The sequence below is a fragment of the Saccoglossus kowalevskii genome, chromosome 4 (assembly GCF_978046115.1).
Source record: "Saccoglossus kowalevskii chromosome 4, keSacKowa6.1, whole genome shotgun sequence".
NCBI classification, from domain to species: Eukaryota; Metazoa; Hemichordata; class Enteropneusta; family Harrimaniidae; genus Saccoglossus; species Saccoglossus kowalevskii.
Window position 1 is genome coordinate 3,904,757 of NC_140644.1, and position 7,389 is coordinate 3,912,145.

Here is a 7,389-nt window from a genome sequence, read left to right on the forward strand (position 1 = left end):
CAAGATCAGTTACCTAATATAAACTATAATAATGTTATCTCCGTCAAGCCTAGTTATGATCTATGGTAATTATATCTACAAATATATCTGCCCCTCTCACACACAGATAAACTATCTAAATTAAGGAGATTCGCTACTCGTAAATATTAGCCGTGAATGAAGAATTGAAATAGGAGTTATATTAATAGACCTAGTATTCTCGTTACGTTAATGCATCGAACTACGGCACCCACTAAAATGTACCGCCCCCCACAAATACAACAAAACAAAACAAACCAACTAAATTAAGAGGGTTCGCTACACATGTATTTATTTGTCATGCGTACGAGTTTTTAAGTCCAGGGCACACGACATCTAATATTTAAGCATGAAGCAATATGCAAATGAAACTAGGGTCAGAGTACAAATTTCCGACACAATGACTGTATAGTAGTCACTAGAAAAGGTGTTGACGGTGTTTGTGGCATTTTACCATCATTAGTCCGTTTCAGTTTTATATACGCCACATTTAGAAATTCTCCACACGATATATAGAACAAAACAAGAAGAAACCTTGTCGACGCGATGTGATGTAGTGACTTAAATATGTGATACAGATGCCTACGGCCATACCACGTAGAATGCACCGGTTCTCGTCCGATCACCGAAGTTAAGCTGCGTCGGGCGTGGTTAGTACTTGCATGGGAGACCGGCTGGGAATACCACGTGTCGTAGGCTTTTTCATTTTCTCTCTCTCAATTTTATCTTTTTCTCTCATTTTTATATCCCATTCTCATATTTTCTCTTCATAAAATATTTTACTTGCCCTCAAACTATTATTTTCACACTTTTTTCGCCAACAAATTTGTTTTGCCTTTCGAACCAATGACCACAAGAGGGCGCACCACCAAGCCGACGAACAACTTGATTCGTCATCAGTGTCAATTTACCGTTAAATGCAGCCATTTTCAACACTTGTTTGTCACGGAAAATAAACCCAGTTTCTAAATATATCTTATTCTAGATTATGGCGCTGTATTTTTTCCAATTTCTCACTGATATTTATTGGATTGCAAACACGGTGATATTAGAAGAAACCAACTTAAATAGTCTTTGATATCTGTTTATACGTTTCAAAAATAATTCCAAGGTATTGTGTTTTTTGTTTTCATAAAAAAGATTACATCTGTGTAACATTTTTCGTTCTAGGAAACTACTACAAACTATGATTAGAGTTATATCTACGTCTAGCCTAGTTAACTGTTATGAACTAAGATAACTGTATGTACGTCTAGCCTAGTTAACTACTATAAACTACGATAAATATATGTTCATGAAGACTAGTTAACTATAATGAACAATGACAATTGTATTTCCGTCAGACCTCGTTAACTACTATAACTTATGATAAATATATATTCATGAGGACGAGTTAACTATAATGAACTATGCTAATTATATTTACGTCAGGCCCAGTAAACTATACTATCAACTATTTTAATTATATATTCGTTAAGACCGGTTAACTACGACGAACTATGCTAATTATATTTTCGTCAGACCGAGTTAACTACTTTAAACTATGATAGTTATATGTACGCCAAGATCAGTTACCTAATATAAACTATAATAATGTTATCTCCGTCAAGCCTAGTTAAGATCTATGGTAATTATACCTACAAATATATCTGCCCCTCTCACACACAGATAAACTATCTAAATTAAGGAGATTCGCTACTCGTAAATATTAGCCGTGAATGAAGAATTGAAATAGGAGTTATATTAATAGACCTAGTATTCTCGTTACGTTAATGCATCGAACTACGGCACCCACTAAAATGTACCGCCCCACACAAATACAACAAAACAAAACAAACCAACTAAATTAAGAGGGTTCGCTACACATGTATTTATTTGTCATGCGTACGAGTTTTTAAGTCCAGGGCACACGACATCTAATATTTAAGCATGAAGCAATATGCAAATGAAACTAGGGTCAGAGTACAAATTTCCGACACAATGACTGTATAGTAGTCACTAGAAAAGGTGTTGACGGTGTTTGTGGCATTTTACCATCATTAGTCCGTTTCAGTTTTATATACGCCACATTTAGGAATTTTCCACACGATATATAGAACAAAACAAGAAGAAACCTTGTCGACGCGATGTGATGTAGTGACTTAAATATGTGATACAGATGCCTACGGCCATACCACGTAGAATGCACCGGTTCTCGTCCGATCACCGAAGTTAAGCTGCGTCGGGCGTGGTTAGTACTTGCATGGGAGACCGGCTGGGAATACCACGTGTCGTAGGCTTTTTCATTTTCTCTCTCTCAATTTTATCTTTTTCTCTCATTTTTATATCCCATTCTCATATTTTCTCTTCATAAAATATTTTACTTGCCCTCAAACTATTATTTTCACACTTTTTTCGCCAACAAATTTGTTTTGCCTTTCGAACCAATGACCACAAGAGGGCGCACCACCAAGCCGACGAACAACTTGATTCGTCATCAGTGTCAATTTACCGTTAATCGCAGCCATTTTCAACACTTGTTTGTCACGGAAAATAAACCCAGTTTCTAAATATATCTTATTCTAGATTATGGCGCTGTATTTTTTCCAATTTCTCACTGATATTTATTGGATTGCAAACACGGTGATATTAGAAGAAACCAACTTAAATAGTCTTTGATATCTGTTTATACGTTTCAAAAATAATTCCAAGGTATTGTGTTTTTTGTTTTCATAAAAAAGATTACATCTGTGTAACATTTTTCGTTCTAGGAAACTACTACAAACTATGATTAGAGTTATATCTACGTCTAGCCTAGTTAACTGTTATGAACTAAGATAACTGTATGTACGTCTAGCCTAGTTAACTACTATAAACTACGATAAATATATGTTCATGAAGACTAGTTAACTATAATGAACAATGACAATTGTATTTGCGTCAGACCTCGTTAACTACTATAACTTATGATAAATATATATTCATGAGGACGAGTTAACTATAATGAATTATGCTAATTATATTTACGTCAGGCCTAGTAAACTATACTATCAACTATTTTAATTATATATTCGTTAAGACCGGTTAACTACGACGAACTATGCTAATTATATTTTCGTCAGACCGAGTTAACTACTTTAAACTATGATAGTTATATGTACGCCAAGATCAGTTACCTAATATAAACTATAATAATGTTATCTCCGTCAAGCCTAGTTATGATCTATGGTAATTATATCTACAAATATATCTGCCCCTCTCACACACAGATAAACTATCTAAATTAAGGAGATTCGCTACTCGTAAATATTAGCCGTGAATGAAGAATTGAAATAGGAGTTATATTAATAGACCTAGTATTCTCGTTACGTTAATGCATCGAACTACGGCACCCACTAAAATGTACCGCCCCCCACAAATACAACAAAACAAAACAAACCAACTAAATTAAGAGGGTTCGCTACACATGTATTTATTTGTCATGCGTACGAGTTTTTAAGTCCAGGGCACACGACATCTAATATTTAAGCATGAAGCAATATGCAAATGAAACTAGGGTCAGAGTACAAATTTCCGACACAATGACTGTATAGTAGTCACTAGAAAAGGTGTTGACGGTGTTTGTGGCATTTTACCATCATTAGTCCGTTTCAGTTTTATATACGCCACATTTAGAAATTCTCCACACGATATATAGAACAAAACAAGAAGAAACCTTGTCGACGCGATGTGATGTAGTGACTTAAATATGTGATACAGATGCCTACGGCCATACCACGTAGAATGCACCGGTTCTCGTCCGATCACCGAAGTTAAGCTGCGTCGGGCGTGGTTAGTACTTGCATGGGAGACCGGCTGGGAATACCACGTGTCGTAGGCTTTTTCATTTTCTCTCTCTCAATTTTATCTTTTTCTCTCATTTTTATATCCCATTCTCATATTTTCTCTTCATAAAATATTTTACTTGCCCTCAAACTATTATTTTCACACTTTTTTCGCCAACAAATTTGTTTTGCCTTTCGAACCAATGACCACAAGAGGGCGCACCACCAAGCCGACGAACAACTTGATTCGTCATCAGTGTCAATTTACCGTTAAATGCAGCCATTTTCAACACTTGTTTGTCACGGAAAATAAACCCAGTTTCTAAATATATCTTATTCTAGATTATGGCGCTGTATTTTTTCCAATTTCTCACTGATATTTATTGGATTGCAAACACGGTGATATTAGAAGAAACCAACTTAAATAGTCTTTGATATCTGTTTATACGTTTCAAAAATAATTCCAAGGTATTGTGTTTTTTGTTTTCATAAAAAAGATTACATCTGTGTAACATTTTTCGTTCTAGGAAACTACTACAAACTATGATTAGAGTTATATCTACGTCTAGCCTAGTTAACTGTTATGAACTAAGATAACTGTATGTACGTCTAGCCTAGTTAACTACTATAAACTACGATAAATATATGTTCATGAAGACTAGTTAACTATAATGAACAATGACAATTGTATTTCCGTCAGACCTCGTTAACTACTATAACTTATGATAAATATATATTCATGAGGACGAGTTAACTATAATGAACTATGCTAATTATATTTACGTCAGGCCCAGTAAACTATACTATCAACTATTTTAATTATATATTCGTTAAGACCGGTTAACTACGACGAACTATGCTAATTATATTTTCGTCAGACCGAGTTAACTACTTTAAACTATGATAGTTATATGTACGCCAAGATCAGTTACCTAATATAAACTATAATAATGTTATCTCCGTCAAGCCTAGTTAAGATCTATGGTAATTATACCTACAAATATATCTGCCCCTCTCACACACAGATAAACTATCTAAATTAAGGAGATTCGCTACTCGTAAATATTAGCCGTGAATGAAGAATTGAAATAGGAGTTATATTAATAGACCTAGTATTCTCGTTACGTTAATGCATCGAACTACGGCACCCACTAAAATGTACCGCCCCACACAAATACAACAAAACAAAACAAACCAACTAAATTAAGAGGGTTCGCTACACATGTATTTATTTGTCATGCGTACGAGTTTTTAAGTCCAGGGCACACGACATCTAATATTTAAGCATGAAGCAATATGCAAATGAAACTAGGGTCAGAGTACAAATTTCCGACACAATGACTGTATAGTAGTCACTAGAAAAGGTGTTGACGGTGTTTGTGGCATTTTACCATCATTAGTCCGTTTCAGTTTTATATACGCCACATTTAGGAATTTTCCACACGATATATAGAACAAAACAAGAAGAAACCTTGTCGACGCGATGTGATGTAGTGACTTAAATATGTGATACAGATGCCTACGGCCATACCACGTAGAATGCACCGGTTCTCGTCCGATCACCGAAGTTAAGCTGCGTCGGGCGTGGTTAGTACTTGCATGGGAGACCGGCTGGGAATACCACGTGTCGTAGGCTTTTTCATTTTCTCTCTCTCAATTTTATCTTTTTCTCTCATTTTTATATCCCATTCTCATATTTTCTCTTCATAAAATATTTTACTTGCCCTCAAACTATTATTTTCACACTTTTTTCGCCAACAAATTTGTTTTGCCTTTCGAACCAATGACCACAAGAGGGCGCACCACCAAGCCGACGAACAACTTGATTCGTCATCAGTGTCAATTTACCGTTAATCGCAGCCATTTTCAACACTTGTTTGTCACGGAAAATAAACCCAGTTTCTAAATATATCTTATTCTAGATTATGGCGCTGTATTTTTTCCAATTTCTCACTGATATTTATTGGATTGCAAACACGGTGATATTAGAAGAAACCAACTTAAATAGTCTTTGATATCTGTTTATACGTTTCAAAAATAATTCCAAGGTATTGTGTTTTTTGTTTTCATAAAAAAGATTACATCTGTGTAACATTTTTCGTTCTAGGAAACTACTACAAACTATGATTAGAGTTATATCTACGTCTAGCCTAGTTAACTGTTATGAACTAAGATAACTGTATGTACGTCTAGCCTAGTTAACTACTATAAACTACGATAAATATATGTTCATGAAGACTAGTTAACTATAATGAACAATGACAATTGTATTTCCGTCAGACCTCGTTAACTACTATAACTTATGATAAATATATATTCATGAGGACGAGTTAACTATAATGAACTATGCTAATTATATTTACGTCAAGCCTAGTAAACTATACTATCAACTATTTTAATTATATATTCGTTAAGACCGGTTAACTACGACGAACTATGCTAATTATATTTTCGTCAGACCGAGTTAACTACTTTAAACTATGATAGTTATATGTACGCCAAGATCAGTTACCTAATATAAACTATAATAATGTTATCTCCGTCAAGCCTAGTTAAGATCTATGGTAATTATATCTACAAATATATCTGCCCCTCTCACACACAGATAAACTATCTAAATTAAGGAGATTCGCTACTCGTAAATATTAGCCGTGAATGAAGAATTGAAATAGGAGTTATATTAATAGACCTAGTATTCTCGTTACGTTAATGCATCGAACTACGGCACCCACAAAAATGTACCGCCCCACACAAATACAACAAAACAAAACAAACCAACTAAATTAAGAGGGTTCGCTACACATGTATTAATTAGTCATGCGTATGAGTTTTTTAAGTCCAGGATACGCGACATCTAATATTTAAGCATGAAGCAATATGCAAATGAAACTAGGGTCAGAGTACAAATTTCCGACACAATGACTGTATAGTAGTCACTATATGATAACTATATATTCATGAAGACTATGTTAACTATTATGAACTAAGATAATTATATTTACTTCAGGCCTAGTCAACTACTATAAACTATTATAATTATTCATTCGTGAAGACTAGTTAACTCCTATGACCTAGGGTGATTAGGTCTAAGCTATTTAATACTATGCGTTATGATGTTTGTATTCACGTCGATCCCAGTTAGGCCAGACTTTTATTATCCCTTGTTTCGCGAACCCACCGAATGAACAGGAGCCGAAAATAGATTAAAATAAAATTTTATTTCAGCATAATTTCTCGCGCCCGCTGAATTGTAAGTGCAAAAAAATACTAAAACAAATATTTTTATCTTAATTATTTTTCCGCCCGCCGCATAACAAATTCAAGTTGCATTTTCGTTGGAGTATCATGATCAAAGTACCGAAGTCTTGCGCAGATGAGAAACAAGATTATACATGGAATAACATTTTATTTCATTTTTTCTCTCCGATCAATGATGTCACTTACAATTCTTTGAGAATCACACAAATCTAATGAAAAAAAAAAGAATTAATTTAATTTTTTTTCCGCCCTCCTCAAACAAAATTTGCCTCATAAAAACTCGAAAAACAAGGGATAAAAAAAGTCTGGC

The 7,389-nt window shown here is 34.5% G+C and overlaps 4 non-coding genes across 4 annotated transcripts; all 4 read left to right on the plus strand.

Moving 5' to 3' along the window:
- Positions 1 to 598: 598 nt before the first annotated feature.
- Positions 599 to 717, plus strand: LOC144353967 (5S ribosomal RNA). Its single transcript, XR_013420912.2, has one exon. It is a non-coding gene; the product is annotated as a 5S ribosomal RNA (ribosomal RNA).
- Positions 718 to 2,178: 1,461 nt separating this feature from the next.
- On the plus strand, positions 2,179 to 2,297 carry LOC144353965 (5S ribosomal RNA). Its single transcript, XR_013420910.1, has one exon. It is a non-coding gene; the product is annotated as a 5S ribosomal RNA (ribosomal RNA).
- Positions 2,298 to 3,758: 1,461 nt separating this feature from the next.
- LOC144353966 (5S ribosomal RNA) lies at positions 3,759 to 3,877 on the plus strand. The gene has a single exon (XR_013420911.1). It is a non-coding gene; the product is annotated as a 5S ribosomal RNA (ribosomal RNA).
- Positions 3,878 to 5,338: 1,461 nt separating this feature from the next.
- LOC146746193 (5S ribosomal RNA) lies at positions 5,339 to 5,457 on the plus strand. Its single transcript, XR_014929358.1, has one exon. It is a non-coding gene; the product is annotated as a 5S ribosomal RNA (ribosomal RNA).
- The last annotated feature ends 1,932 nt before the right edge of the window (positions 5,458 to 7,389 follow it).